This window comes from Papio anubis, chromosome 2 (genome assembly GCF_008728515.1).
Source record: "Papio anubis isolate 15944 chromosome 2, Panubis1.0, whole genome shotgun sequence".
In the NCBI taxonomy this organism is placed as follows: domain Eukaryota; kingdom Metazoa; phylum Chordata; class Mammalia; order Primates; family Cercopithecidae; genus Papio; species Papio anubis.
The window spans coordinates 112,454,825-112,471,589 of NC_044977.1; the positions used below are offsets into that span (position 1 = coordinate 112,454,825).

Genomic DNA, 16,765 nt, shown 5'->3' on the forward strand with positions numbered 1-16,765 from the left:
TTTACAGAAGACATTTATAAGTTGTAAAAAAGCTCATAGAGGAAAAAATGAAAATATTTATAAAAACTCAATAGATGATATTCTAGTTTTATTGTGCATCACATTATTTTAAGATTACTCAAATAATTTGTATGTCAGAATAATTTGTGTGTCAGAGAAGTTGCTTTGCGTATGGGTTATAAAAGGTGTAATTTCAAACACTTTATTCTGGTAATATGCGTTAAACAAAGGATTCAAAATGTAACATTACAAATATTGAAGTCTAGTGTTATGACTCACTTGGCATTGTTCCATTTCATAAGAAAACGCATACAAATATAATCAGTGGTATATTAGATATGACTTAGCAGATTGGAGACAACTTCTAAATATATATTTTCATTTCAGTATGTATATACATTTCATAAATATACATATTCATCTAGCATTTGCTTCTCCACAACAATCATTGTATTTGTTCCCCTGCTGCCTTTTTATGGTGAAGTTAATAACAAGTGCTCTTCTCTGTTGCCTTGGATTACTTGAATAAAAGCCTTTTATACAATCAGGGTCGGGCCCTCAGTTTAAGCTAATATTGTTGTATGATTTCAGAGAAATAATTTTGGTTTGGGGGTTTATTTAACTGAATTTTTATGGTGATTTTTAACAAAATACATTCGTTTCTTTAACTTTTGAATATGGATTCAAATATTAGCTAAATATTCAAGATAAATCAGAGGGCAATAATTTTAAAGAATGGGAAAGCAAGATTGCTCAAATAAACCTATTCTGAAATGTATTTGTCACGTGTTGACACTTCTACTAGAATAGGTGATCAATTCCTTAATAACATGGGTTTATTATTGGTTCCAGTCCCTGATTGTTACAGAGAGTAAACAATGGGATGCTCAAGAAACATCTTGGAATAAAAATTTAACTTTTATTGTCAAACGCATTTTTACCTAATGCAACAGGAAGTAAAAGATTAAGGGACTAACATCAGTTTGAGGGTCTCAGTAATTAACACATTTGATTGCCTTTAGCTTTTCTTATGCTTTTTATTACATGTATGTATATATGGCAAAAACACTTTTGGATACTTTACCAATTGCTCATATGGCATTTCTTGTTTTGATACTACAGCTAAGTCATATTTCCCTATTGAGAAGTGGGAAAAGTTAGGCCAATATGCCAATAGAAATATCTGTGATAACACTACTCCTTTAAAAATCATTCTACTGATTTTTTTAAAAAAACGACTTACCTCACTATGTCTGTGTGATATTCAAAGTTAAAGCTCATTTCTTTTTCCAGGTTGTGGGGAGGCTTCTGTGCTGACTCTCTTCTGGCTTATTCATGAAAACGTCCTAAGCAGAGGAACGAGAGGCAGTGAGTAAAACAAACATAGAAACCCAGGAGAAAAGATATGCCCTGGAGACCTGTGCTAATGGCAACGAAGGGAAGGAAAGGCTCCTCCTCTGACACTTTCCCCATGTTAGCATGGATAGCTCGCAGATCCCCCTTTCAGATACCGAAATTGTACTTTAACCCAGAAATGTTTAGTCCAGAAATGTACTGAAACTAAATTTCCCTCTGCGTAAACAAGGCGTGTCATACACTTGCATATCAATATAGCATATAATATGCAAAGATAATGTCGCTTCTTGACATCTCTGATACATAGAGTTATACCACGGCATAGAAATTTAATCTGCTGTTATTTTAGTAACTGTTTAAAATGGTTTTCAACTCAAGTAATAGAACAGAGTTGTTTTTTAAAAAGCCCATTTTTATAGCAATTTCTGGCTAAAAGTCCTGAAAAAAAAAATCATGCTAGCAATGTATAGCTGGTTCTGAGGGGAGATTAACCAGTCAGGAAAACATGAGTAGTTTCGCTGCTTTGAAATGATTGGTATTTTTGATGTCTCTATCCATGCGCAATAAGATGAAAAATTAATATTTTCAGAATAGAATGCCCAGAAATAAATTCACATAAATATACTCAACTGATCTTTGACAAAGGAGCAAAGGCAATACAATGAAGAAATGATAGTCTTTTCAACACATAGTGCTGGAACAACTGCATGTCCACATGCAAAAAAAAAAAAAAAGGATCTAGTACAAACCTTACATCTTCTAAAAAAATTAACTCAAAATCAATCACATACCTAAATGTATAACATTTAATCCCAAAACTTCTAGAAGATAACATAAAAAACAATCTAGTGACCTAAGGTTTGGCAAGGACTCTTTAGAGACAAGACCAAAGACGCAATCCATGAAAGAAAGAATTGATAATCTGGACTTTATTAAAATTAAATATTTCTGCTCTATGAAAGACACTGACAAGAGAGTGGAAAGAGAAGCCACCTAGTGGGAAAAATATTTGTAAAAGAAATATCTGTTATAGAATTGTTACTCAAATTGTACAAAGAATTATTTAAATCAACAATAAAAATAATACGATTAACAAAAGAGACCAAAGACCTTAACGGACACCTCACCAAAGAAGATATACTTATGACAAGCATATGAAAAGATGCTCCACATCATATATCATCAGAGAAACACAAATTAAAACATCAGTGAGCTACCACTACAAACCTATTAGAATGGCCAAAATCCAGAACGCTGACAACAGCAAATATTGGTGGGAATGTGGAGCAACAGGAACTCTCACTTACTGCTGATGGTAATGCAAAATAGCACAGCCATGTGGGAAAACAGTTGGGTAGTTTCTCACAAAACTAAACATATTCTTACCATGCAACTCACAAATTGTGCTTCTTGATATTCACCCCAAGGAGTTGAATCTTATGTCTACACAAAAACCTGCACATGGTTGATTACAGCAGCTTCATTTATAATTGCCAAAACTTGAAAGCAACCAAGATGCCCTTTACTAGGCAAATGGATAAACTGTGGTACATCCAAACAATAGAATATTATTCAGCATTAAAAGGACTTCAGCTGTCAAGCCGTGAAAACATGTGGAGGAACCTTAAATGCATATTACCAAGTTTAAAAATCCAATCGACAAAGACCACATACTGTTTGATTCCAACTATATGACATTCTGGAAAAGGCAAAACTATGCAGGCAGCCAAAAGATCAGTGGTTGCCAGGGGTCAATGGGGAGGGTGGGATGAATAGGCAGATCCCAGAGGAATTTAAGGCGGTGAAACTACTCTGCGTGACAGCTTGATTGTGAATACATTTCATTATTAATGTGCCCAAACCCATAGAATGTACAACGCTAAGAGTGAACCTTAATGTAACTACAGATTTGGGATAATAATGACTTCTCATTTAAGCCTTTTTTTTTTTTTTTTCCTTTGTGGCTCACTAAAATGTCTCGGGTTCACCTTGTATCTTACCTGTTCAAGATTTGGAGTCAGTCATTATTTTTAGACACTCTTCCTTTTAGAGAGGAGTGGCAGTTTGAAATGAAGTTCTGAGTGCTAGGTATTTTCACTCCTACGAGGATAGTATTGCTTCTAGGCCACTTCAGTAGACAGAGCCAGGAAATAAATTGCTAAAAATTATAAATTTCTGTTGATAGTTAGGGGTTAAAGTTAATATATGGAGATTTTTATTACTTTTTAATTTTATATTTGTACCTATTTTTAACATGGAAAAATCATTTTATAGTAACAATATATTTATTTTAAATTACTTATTCTACAATATTCACAAGTGGTTTCAAATTATAATACCAGTATATTACTATTATAAATTTAAGTATAGATTTTGAAGTTTTCTCTGTAGTTGAAATTTTTTTGTTAAATTTTTTTGTCTGTAGAAAGTATTCTATAAAGGATAGAAATTTAGAACACTGTACTCAAAACTTATTTGAAATAATACTTCTCTCTGTGTAGCTATATTATAAATTTGATGTATTGACTTATCTGTATCTGTATTATTAATTGTTATTGTTCTTTTCTCCTTTAGTTTTACATTAGAATATATAGTCTTGATTAAAATCAAAAGTAAGTAAAAATTATACTCAAAGTCATATGGTTTTCATTCCTATCTGCTCCACCCCATTTCTACATCCATACATAGGTAACAAATTTCATTACTTTCTGGTTTATCTTTCCTTTGTTTATTTTAGAAACACTAGGCAAATATGTATGTAGGTAGATTAATTCATATTTCATTTTCATGCCAAATTTCACATATTATATAAAATCCAGAGTCACTAAATTTTGTGTAAGAAAAGATCAATGTCTTGATTTTTTCTACATATTTCCTATAAATCATTTTATCTTAATACATAGAAATTTTCCTTATTCTTTTTCATGACTCTATAGCATTGACCTATTATTGCACCACTGTCTATTCAATATATCCCTTATAAATTAATTTTGCACCTACAAATGAGGTCTAATACATATGTTGTATGTATTTGAGGAGTTAAGTTCTAGCATCCATTTATAAGAAGTTCTGTCTGCAACATTACCAACAAAGTGTTTTTTCAAACTTTTGAATTTCTGCCAATCTTAAAAATACCAATGACATAGTAATACGAATTTGAATTTCTCTCATTATCAGTAATATTAATCCTTTCTTGTTTAGTGGCCATTTTCCTTTTTCTTTCGGTTTCTGTGATTGGTTTATTACTTTTTTTTTTTTTTTTTTTTTGGAGATAGAGTCTCGCTTTGTCACCCAGGCTGGAATGCAGTGGCGCGATCTTGGCTTACTGCAACCTCTGCCTGCTGGGTTCAAGCAATTCTCCTGCCTCAGCCTCCCGAGTAGCTGGGACTACAGGTACCTGCCATTACGCAAGGCTAATTTTTGTTTATTAGTAGAAATGGGGTTTCACCATGTTGGCCAGGCTGGTCTTCAGCTCCTGACCTAAAGTAATCGCCTGCCTTGGCCTCCAAAGTGTTCGAATTACAGGCGTGAGCCACCACGCCCGGCCTATTAATGTCTTTTGAGTTAGGTACTGAAACTTTTTTTTCAATTTTGAAAACATTTAAGAAAATTACACTCTACTTCTTGAAGGGAGAGCATCAAGGAATTGGTGGATATATGTTAAAACCACCATATTAATTTTTTAAAATTTCATAAATACACGTTTCAGACATGAAAATATCCTCTTTCTCTTTAAAGTTTTAACCACTTATTTTAGCATTTGCCAGTGGATTTGCCTGTACCAATTATCATGTGATGTTCTAAGGTACTTTTTCTTTTTCCCATTCCTTCTACATTTATTCTTGGGGATTCTTCTGTAAAAAAATATTTGTTCCTTGAAACTCATTTAGTTATTTATTGGGACGTTTACTTTTATAAACATAGACTAACAGGTTTCTCTTTTATTATTTTACTTATAATCTGACATTATTTTTATTTATTTGGTTGCTCAAATAGTTTCAGACCATTGGGAGTTCTTTCACACTGGCTCCTGTATTTTTTCATTTACTATGTATTTTCTAGCACTACAGAATACATTGCTCTACTTGTGTTTTGCCTGCCATGTTTCATGAGCACATAGACGTGCAAAAAACTTTTTTATTTTGAAATATTTGTATGCTTACAGAATATTTACAAAGATAGTGTGAAGTTTTGTTCTGTTTTTGTTATGTTTTGTTTTGTTTTTTGAGGCAGGGTCTCACACTGCCTTGTACAGTGTCAGGGTCTCACACTGTGGTCGTAGGGTGGCATGACCACAGATCGCTGCAGCCTCGGCCTCCTGGGCTCAAGTGATCCTCTCACCTCAGCGTTTCAAAGAGTTAAGATTACAAGCATGAGCCACCGTGCCCAGCCTCGAGTTTTAATATATCTGTCATTCGGCTCTTCCTAATGGTAACATCTTATGTAACCATAGTATAATTGTCACAGCAAAGCAAATAGTTCCTCCATCTTTTCTTATGATTTATGAACTTGACACTTTTGAAGAGTACTGGCAAGGTGGTTAGTTCACAGAACCACTACCCTCAATGGGGTTTATATGATGTTTTCTCTTCTTCAACTGAGGTTAAGTGTTTTGAGGAAAAATACTATAGGAGTACTGAGTTGCATTTTTTAAAACCTGTTTAAGTCCCAGTTTTCTTATCTATAAAATGAAATAAGTGCCTTCCTCATAGGTGTGCTGTGATAATTAAATGAGGCAGTAAACATAGTGCTTAGCACAGGACTTGATGCAAAGTAAGGCTTTGATAACATGTTAGGCATACAATCTCCATCGTCATCATCATAGTTGCCATTGTCATTATTATTATCACTATTATCTTCATTTCCACCATTATTGTGTCAAGAGATAGGTATTGAACACCCAATAGTTTGGTCTTCTGGACTCAAGTGTCACACCTTGCCCTCCTCATATACTTCCTACACACACCCACTATGGTAATCCATAAACAAACCAAATACATATTTGATCCATTTGATCAAGTTATCTCACTTCTTAAAATCTTTCTCTTATATCACGTAACTATCCATCACCTACAGAATTAAGTTTAAACTTCTTCATGTAACACCAAAGTCCTTTATGACCTAGATTCTGCCTGCTTCTTTAGGCTTATCTCCAACTAGTGCTTTGAAAATCTGCTTGCAGGTCCTCACATTAAAGACACTCTGTCTCCTCTTTGTGTCTTAACTCATAGTTTTCTCTGCCTGGTTATTTTTCCACAGCATTCCACATCTACCACCACCAAGCTTCCATTATCATGTGAGATTCAACTCCAATTTAATCTCTCTCCAAAAGCTTTTTTTTTCCTTTTATAACTTGTGATAATACCTGTTTCCTTTTCTTCCCATAACACCCATTCATGCATTCATTCATAGATTAAATAGCTATTTCTTGAACATTTACTATTTTCCAGGCTGGGTGTTAACTAGCAGCCTCGATAAGAGCAATCCTATAAGAATTAGGGTTGCAGGTGACCAACCAGAGAGCTATGGCAAGAATGGTGACCAACTGTATACATTCTAGTTTATTCTATATTCAGATTGCTGGCAGAGGTAGCAAAAAATAAATGTTTTGAGTCACTGAAGTTTTTGAAGGTAAACCCATATTAGAACTTTCTGAACACTTATACTCACTATTAATACTTACTTGAAGAAAGTCAGAAACTTAAGGGGTAAGCTTCCTTTAGAAAACTTTATCCCTTCAAGGATTAAAAAAAGGGAAGTCTTAAATTTATGTCACAGCATTAACTGCACTCTTCCCTACCAAATGGATACTTGTAGAACAAGGGCAAAAATATAACTTCAGGAGAAAAATTACTTGGAACACTTCATAGAAAGGAGAAATAAAATTTAAGGCTAAGAAAATAGGTTATGATTTATTAACCTCTCCACCTATTCTTGCTTTTCAGAAGTTGCTCAGAGTGACTTTTGGCTATTTCAAAATATGCACCTCAAAAGATCATATTTGGAAAGAATAAGATTAAAACTAGATGGTGAAATTTTAATAGATTCTTTCAATCATTCAATTTCCTTTCTTTTTATAAAGTACAGTAAATTATTGTTTAATGATTCTGTTTTTGTCCTGTCTGAGCAAAAATATTCTAATTTTTCTTGACAATATCTGACCATTTTATTGGACCAAGTTCACTTAGATGTTAGCCACTGTTTATGAGAAAAATGAGAAGAGCTTGAAACTCTCTATGGATACCTATGGTGCCCTTAAATTCAGCTATAATTTAATAAATTATTAAAGAAATGTGGTCATATGTGGAGTTGAGTAGCAATGATAAATTGACAATAATTGCTTTTTAAAAATTGAACTCTTAAGTGCCAATGACTATGCTAGGTGCTTTACATACATGATCTAATTTAACTTTTAAAATAGCCCTTTAGATTAACTATTAATATATCCCTTTTCAGCAGCATCTCAAAGAGATTTTCACTTGCCTAGGGTCAGTTAGTTAACAGGGGATCTGGAATTTAAATCTGCATATGCAGGATTTGAAACTGTGTACTTTTTCCCTGTATTTATTTGTTGTCATGCAGACGCTGGGATGAGGGCAAAAGAATGGAATAAGATGATAGCAGAGAGGCACCCTCACTTGGCCAACCATCACAATAATTATAAGTAGCTTTTTCAGAATATAGAACTCCAGGATCCATTGAGATGTAGTGAATCCTCGATGATTTTTAAAGGCCTTGGGTGATTGAGATACATCCTGTCCATGGAAAAGGGTTGTACAACCACTGAAAGGGCATCATAACAAAACATCTGACTTATATTGTATAAAAAGACAAGGACATTTGTCCTTGCAGAGAGAAAAAACGCAGCTTAGTGAGAGAATTACTTGTGGATCTTTACAGAAAGAAGAAATAATTTATGGCTAAGAAATTAGGTTATGATTTATTAACCTGATCTCCTAATCTTACTTTTCAGAAGTTGCTTTGAATGACTTTTGGCTATTTCAAAATGTGCACCTCAGAAAATTGTAATTTACTACTTCTGAAGTTATTCACAAGAATTTGCTGCAGGCTCTCAAAGGCAATTCCAAAATAGGAGTTTCAGAAATTATTGAGTAATGGAAGTTTTGTATAGTTTCTCAAAGGAAGAGGCCAGGGCTTACTTGTATAGGTCTGACACAAGTTTCAAGAGCTTTTTCTATTTTTCAAACAACATATTGAAAACAATCACATAATTTTGTGTTAAAAAGCGAGTTTCCATTGTTGCTCAATTCACAATTTAAAATGTGCCCCTATAGTGTAAAATAACAATATAAGATTAGACAGTCTATTGAAAGAAAATAAAAGAAATTTGGCATTATAATTAAGAGATAATAAACATGTTTAAAAATGAGAGTTTGGGTTTTTGTATTTTATTTATATATATATAAAAATACATGTATATATATATTATATATATATAAATATAGTTTAATACATAAGGAACAATTTATAGAATCCCAGGTCTGGGAGGATCTTTACCCTCTAGCCCCACTGCCCATTCTTTAGTTAAAACCCTTTTTCAATATTGTTGCAGAGATGAGACAATATGTGATCAGACACATCTAGTGATAAAAATTTAATCTCTTGAGTATCCTTTTTAATTTTTTTTATATACTTTAAGTTCTAGGGTACATGTGCACAATGTGCAGGTTTGTTACATATGTATACACATGCCATGTTGGTGTGCTGCACCCATTAACTCGTCATTTACATTAGGTATATCTCCTAATGCTATCCCTCCCACCCCCCACAATAGGACCCGATGTGTGATGTTCCCCTTCCTGTGTCCAAGTGATCTCATTGTTCAATTCCCACCTATAAGTGAGAACATGCGGTATTTGGTTTTCTGTTCTTGCTATAGTTTGCTAAGAATGATGGTTTCCAACTGCATCCATGTCCCTACAAAGGACATGAACTCATCCTTTTTTATGGCTGCATAGTATTCCATGGCGTATATGTGCCACATTTTCTTAATCCAGTCTGTCACTGATGAACATTTGGGTTGATTCCAAGTCTTTGCTATTGTGAATAGTGCCACAATAAACATATGTGTGCATGTGTCTTTATAGCAGCATTACTTATAATCCTTTGGGTATATACCCAGTAATGGGATGACTGGGTCAAATGGTATTTCTAGTTCTAGATCCTTCAGAAATTGTCACACTGTTTTCCACAATGGTTGAACTAGTTTACAGTCCCACCAACAGTGTAAAAGTGTTCGTATTTCTCCACATCCTCTCCAGCACTTGTTCTTTCCTGATTTTTTAATGATTGCCATTCTAACTGGTGTGAGATGGTATCTCATTGTGGTTTTGATTTGCATTTCTCTGACGGCAAGTGATGATGAGAATTTTTTCATGTGTCTGGCTGTATGAATGTCTTCTTTTGAGAAGTGTCTGTTCATATCCTGTACCCACTTTTTGATGGGTTGTTTGTTTTTTTCTTGTAAATTTGATTGAGTTCTTTAAAGGTTCTGGATATTAGCCCTTTGTCAGATGAGTAGATTGCAAAAATTTTCTCCCATTCTGTAGGTTGGTAGTTTCTTTTGCTGTGCAGAAGCTCTTTAGTTTAATTAGATCCCATTTGTCAATTTTGGCTTTTGTTGCCATTGCTTTTGGTGTTTTAGACATGAAGTCCTTGCCCAGGCCTATGTCCTGAATGGTATTACCTAGGTTTTCTTCTAGGGTTTTTATGGTATTAGGTCTAACATTTAAGTCTCTAATGCATCTTGAATTAATTTTCGTATAAGGAGTAAGGAAAGGATCCAGTTTCAGCTTTCTACTTATGGCTGGCCAATTTTCCCAGCACCATTTATTACATAGGGAATCCTTTCTCTATTTCTTGTTTTTCTCAGGTTTGTCCAAGACAAGATGGCTGTAGATGTGTGGTATCATTTCTGAGGGCTCTGTTCTCCTCCATTGGTATATATGTCTGTTTTGGTGCCAGTACCATGCTGTTTTGGTTACTGTAGCCTTGTAGTGTAGTTTAAAGTCAGGTAGCATGATGCCTCCAGCTTTGTTCTTTTGGCTTAGGATTGTCTTGGCAATGCAGGGTCTTTTTTGGTTCCATATGAACTTTAAAGCAGGTTTTTCCAATTCTGTGAAGAAACTCATTGGTAGCTTGATGGGGATGGCATTGAATCTATAAATTACCTTGGGCAGTATGGCCATTTTCACAATATTGATTCTTCCTATCCATGAGCATGGTATGTTCTTCCATTTGTTTGTGTCCTCTTTTATTTCACTGAGCAGTGGTTTGTAGTTCTCCTTGAAGAGGTCCTTTACATCCCTTGTAAGTTGGATTCCTAGGTATTTTATTCTCTTTGAAGCTATTGTGAATGGGAGCTCATTCATGATTTGGCTCTCTGTTTGCCTGTTACTGGTGTAAAAGAATGCTTGTGATTTTTGCACATTGATTTTGTATCCTGAGACTTTGCTGAAGTTGCTTATCAGCTTAAGGAGATTTGGGGCTGAGACAATGGGGTTTTCTAAATATACAATCATGTCATCTGCAAACAGGGAAAATTTGACTTCTTCTTTTCCTAACTGAATACCCTTGATTTCTTTCTCTTGCCTGATTGCCCTAGCCAGAGCTTCCAACACTATGTTGAATAGGAGTGGTGAAAGAGGGCATCCCTGTCTTGTGCCAGTTTTCAAAGGGAATGCTTCCAGCTTTTGCCCATTCAGTATGATATTGGCTGTGGGTTTGTCATAAATAGCTCTTATTATTTTGAGATACGTTCCATCAATACCGAATTTATTGAGAGTTTTTAGCATGAAGTGCTGTTGAATTTTGTCAAAGGCCTTTTCTGCATCTACTGAGATAATCATGTGGTTTTTGTCTTTAGTTCTGTTTATATGCTGGATTACATTTATTGATTTGAATATGTTGAACCATCCTTGCATCCCAGGGATGAAGCCCACTTGATCATGGTGGATAAGCTTTTTGATGTGCTGCTGGATTCAGTTTGCCAGTATTTTATTGAGGATTTTTGCATCGATGTTCATCAGGGATATTGGTCTAAAATTCTCTTTTTTTGTTTTATCTCTGTCAGGCTTTGGTATCAGGATGATGTTGGCCTCATAAAATGAGTTAGGGAGGATTCCTTCTTTTTCTATTAATTGGAATAGTTTCAGAAGGAATGGTACCAAATCCTCCTTGTACCTCCGGTAGAATTCAGCTGTGAATCCGTCTGGTCCTGGACTTGTTTTCATTGGTAGGCTATTAATTATTGCTTCAATTTCAGAGCCTGCTATTGGACTATTCAGAGATTCAACTTCTTCCTGGTTTAGTCTTGGGAGGGTGTAAGTGTCCAGAAAATTATCCATTTCTTCTAGGTTTTCTAGTTTATTTGCATAGAGGTGTTTATAGTATTCTCTGATGGTAGTTTGTATTTCTGTGGGGTCGGTGGTGATATCCCCTTCATCATTTTTTATTGTGTCTATTTGAGTCTTCTCTTTTTTCTTCTTTATTAGTCTTGCTAGCAGTCTATCAATTTTGTTGATCTTTTCAAAAAACCAGCTCCTGGATTCATTGATTTTTTGGAGGGTTTTTTGTGTCTCTATCTCCTTCAGTTCTGTTCTGATCTTAGTTATTTCTTGCCTTCTGCTAGATTTTGAATATGTTTGCTCTTGCTTCTCTCGTTCTTTTAATTGTGATGTTAGGGTGTCAATTTTAGATCTTTCCTGCTTTCTCCTGTGGGCATTTAGTGCTATCAATTTCCCTCTACACACTGCTTTAAATGTGTCCCAGAGATTCTGGTATGTTGTATCTTTGTTCTCATTGGTTTCAAAGAACATCTTTGTTTCTGCCTTCATTTTGTTATATACCCAGTAGTCATTCAGAAGCAGGTTTTTCAGTTTCCATGTAGTTGAGCGGTTTTGATTAATTTTCTTAGTCCTGAGTTGTAGTTTGATTGCACTGTGTCTGAGAGACAGTTTGTTATAATTTGTGTTCTTTTACATTTGCTGAAGAGTGCTTTACTTCCAACTATGTGGTCAATTTTGGAATAAGTGCGATGTGGTGCTGAGAAGAATGTATATTCTGTTGATTTGGGGTGGAGAGTTCTGTAGATGTCTATTAGGTCTGCTTGGTGCAGAGTTGAGTTCAATTCCTAGGTAAACTTGTTAACTTTCTGTCTCATTGATCTGTCTAATATTGACAGTGGGGTGTTGAAGTCTCCCATTATTATTGTATGGGAGTCTAAGTCTCTTTGTAAGTCTCTAAGGACTTGCTTTATGAATCCGGGTGCTCCTGTATTGGGCGCATATATATTTAAGATAATTAGCTCTTCCTGTTGAATTGATCCCTTTACCATTGTGTAATGGCCTTCTTTGTCTCTTTTGATCTTTGATGGTTTAAAGTCTGTTTTATCAGAGACTAGGATTGTAACCCCTGCTTTTTTTTGTTTTCCATTTGCTTGGTAGATCTTCCTCCATCCCTTTATTTTGAGCCTATGTGTGTCTCTGCATGTGAGATGAGTCTCCTGAATACAGCAAACAGATGGGTCTTGACTCTTTATCCAGTTTGCCAGTCTGTGTCTTTTAATTGGACCATTTAGTCCATTTACATTTAAGGTTAAAATTATTATGTGTGAGCTTGATCCTGTCATTATGATATTAGCTGGTTATTTTGCTCGCTAGTTGATGCAATTTCTTCCTAGCATCAATGGACTTTACATTTTGACATGTTTTTGCAATGGTTGGTACTGGTTGTTCCTTTCCATGTTTAGTTCTTTCTTCAGTATCACATGTAGGGCAGGCCTGGTGATGACAAAATCTCTAAGCATTTTTCTTGTCTGTAAAGGATTTTATTTCTCCTTCACTTATGAAACTTAGTTTGGCTGGATATGAAATTCTGGGTTGAAAATTCTTTTCTTTAAGAATGTTGAATATTGGCCCCTACTCTCTTCTGGCTTGTAGAGTTTCCACCGAGAGATCTGCTGTTAGTCTGATGGGTTTCCTTTTATGTGTAACCCGACCTTTCTCTCAAAACTTGCCCTTAACATTTTTTCCTTCATTTCAACTTTGGTGAATCCCCGAGCCAATTATGTGTCTTGGGTTGCTCTTCTCGAGGAGTATCTTTGTGTGGTGTTGTCTGTATTTCCTGGATTTGAATGTTAAGCCTGCCTTATAGGTTGGGGAAGTTCTCGGATGATATCCTGAGAAGAGTGTTTTTCCAACTTGGACACATTTTTCCCCTCACTTTCAGGCACACCAATCAGGCGGTATATTTGGTCTTTTCACATAATCCCATATTTCTTGGAGACTTTGTTCATTTCTTTCTCTTTTTTTTTCTCCTAGACTTCTCTTCTCACCTCATTTGTTTCATTTGATCTTGAATCATTGATACTCTTTCTTCAGTTGTTGAGTTGGTTACTGGAAACTTGTGCATTTGTCATGTATTTCTCATGTCAGTTATACTCTATCCAATTGCGTTTGGCCTTTTCTGCATTGATTATTCTAGTTATCCATTCTTCCATTTGTTTTTCAAGATTTTATTTTTTTGCACTGGGTACATAGTTCCTCCTTTAGCTCTGAGAGTTTATCGACTGAAGCCTTCTCCTCTCAACTTGTCAAAGTCATTCTCTGTCCAGCTTTGATCCATTGCTGGCGATGAGTTGCGTTCCTTTGGAAGGGGAGATGTGCTCTGATTTTTTGTATTTCCAGCTTTTCTATCCTGCTTTTTCCCCATTTTTGTGGTTTTATCTGCCTTTGGTCTTTGATGCTGGTGACGTACTGATGAGGTTTTGGTGTGGGTGCCCTTTCTGTCTGTTAGTTTTCCTTCTAACAGTCAGGACCCTCAGCTGTAGGTCTGTTGGAGATTGCTTGAGGTCCATTCCAGACCCTGTATGCCTGGGTATCAGTGGCAGATGCTACAGAAGAGAGAATATTGCTGAACAGCAAGTGCTGCTGTCTGATTCTTGCTCTGGAAGTTTCATCTCAGGGGTGTACCCCACCGTGTGAGGTGTGAGGTGTCGGTCTGCACCTAGTGGGGGAAGTCTCCCAGTTAGTCTACTCAGGGGTCAGCGACCCACTTGAGCAGGCAGTCTGTCCATTCTCAGATCTCAACCTCTGTGCTGGGAGATCCACTGCTCTCTTCAAAGCTGTCAGACTGGGGCATTTACCTCTGCCGAGGTTTCTGCTGCTTTTTTTTTAGCTATCCCCTGTTCCCAGAGGAGGAGTCTACAGAGGCATGCCGACCTCCTTGAACTGTAGTGGGCTCCACCCAATCTGAGCTTCCTGGAGGTTTTGTTTACCCACTTAAGCCTCAGCAATGGCGAGCACCCCTCCCCAGCCTTGCTGCCTCTTTGCATTTACATCTCAGACTGCTGTGCTGGCAATGAGGGAGGCTCCATGGGCGTGGGACCCTCTAGGCCAGGTGTTTGATATAATCTCCTGGTGTGCCATTTGCTAAGACCCTTGGTAAAGCACTGTATTAGGGTGGGAGTTAGCTGATTTTCCAGGTGTGGTGTGTCTCAATTTCCTTTGGCTAGGAAAAGGAATTCCCTTCCCCCTTGTGCTTCCCAGGTGAGGCGATGCCTCGCCCTGCCTCAGCTCTCGCTGGTCGGGCTGCACCCGCGGATCTGCGCCAACTGTCCAACACACCCCAGTGAGATGAACCCAGTACCTCAGTTGAAAATGCAGAAATCCCACATCTTCTATGTCACTCATGCTGGGAGCTGGAGGCTGGAGCTGTTCCTATTTGGCCATCTTGGGCACACCCCCCCTTTTAACCTTAATACACTCTTGATATAAAGAAATTTCTTCTTTGGAGATGAAATCTGCTTTCTTCTTGCATCTACCCATTGTTCTCTGCTCAACTCCCTTACACCCTACCAACTGGAGTATCTTCCTTTGCCACATTCTAACCTTAAGAGTTCCAGTGATTGCTAATATCTTTATATAGCATGATTTCAAGCCACTTCATTCAGGATGTGCTCCCTTAAAACAATTTTAGTTTCTCTATATCCCTCTCAAATGTGTGTATCCACAAGCATTTTGAAATTAAAAAAGTTCACTAGATACTTTTTATTATATGATACCATAATAATGGAATGTGATGTAGTAGAAGGACTTCTCATCTGTCTAGGTTAGGATTTTTTTGGTTATTTCTCCTTGCATGTTTATCTTTCTCTGTTGGACTATTAGCTCTCTGAAGGGAACAGAATTTTTTTTTTTTTGTCATTAGTCTAGTATTCCCATGCCTAGCATAGTGCATGTGCTGTGCACAGTTAGTATTATATTTATATCCACTAGTTGAACAGATGAATGGATGGATGTTAAGTTCTGTGGCATAATTATGATTTTAATTCAATAATAAATTACTTTTACTTTCAGTTGGGCTCTGATACAAACTGGTTCATGATAGTCAAACTCATAATCTATTTTTTCCAAGAGCTATGAAATCTTTCTAGTGTGACTTTTTTTACAAAGAAGAAAACATCACATATCAATAGGATATATCTCAGAGGATGAGGTGATTTTAACTTGTGTAGTAACCAAGTTATTGATGTCTTTTTTCCCTTGAAATTTATTTTATTGGTCTGTCACTTTGGAGTGACATAAGTACTAGGTGATTATTTAGCTGATTTGAAATAGCCTTGATGTCATGGTCTCAATATTTTAATCAATACTATGGATAAGTAGAATTATGAGAAGCTGATTAATGTACAAATAGCATAGATATGGAATATGCTGCAAATACACTGGAATCTTAATCACAATTGATCTCAGCAGGTTAGAATGATGCTGTAATTTCCTCTTTTTTAATCTAATGCCTAGAAAAGATACAAGAATAAGTCATAATTATATAGCCAGACTTGAAAACTCATGGCGGGCCAGATGCTATGAAGACATCGAAGAGATGGGAAGCAGATAGGAAGTGGCATCAATCAACTGGGTTTTCACAGTAAGCTTTGAAGATCATTTTAGAAATCATGCAGGGCACCTATGGAAGAACCTTGCCCCATAAAGTGGCACATAATGAAACAAGTGAAAGAGATTCGGGGCCTAGAAATGTTTTGCTAATGCTGAAAAGGGAACCAAATGCTATCTTAGGCTGTTTTAATTGAATAAGGGAGGTGGTAGCCCTGTTTCCTATGGATGTGTGGAGTTTTATATTCTTTATCGGAAGTCATTATTAATATAACATGAATAAAACCTAATACTTCTCAAAGAGTAGCAGCTGAGATGGAGAGAAATTTTAGATTTTCTCATTTGAGAAAGAACTAAGGAGACTGAAATAATGGTTCTGAACTCGGTGTATACTTTGGAATCACTAGAGATTTGTGTTTATTTTTAATACACATATGGATACCCCTCCTCTGAAGGATTCTTACTTCTTAGATCTGAGATGAGGAGAGTATATG

At 36.1% G+C, this 16,765-nt stretch overlaps 1 long non-coding RNA gene across 1 annotated transcript in view; it reads left to right on the plus strand.

The window, feature by feature from the left end:
* The window catches only part of LOC108584625, a 51,660-nt gene that overhangs the window by 3,835 nt on the left and 31,060 nt on the right, over positions 1-16,765 (plus strand). Inside the window, exon 2 of the long non-coding RNA XR_001899925.3 lies at positions 1,294-1,368. This is a non-coding gene — a long non-coding RNA (uncharacterized LOC108584625). The remainder of the gene's footprint in view (positions 1-1,293; positions 1,369-16,765) is intronic.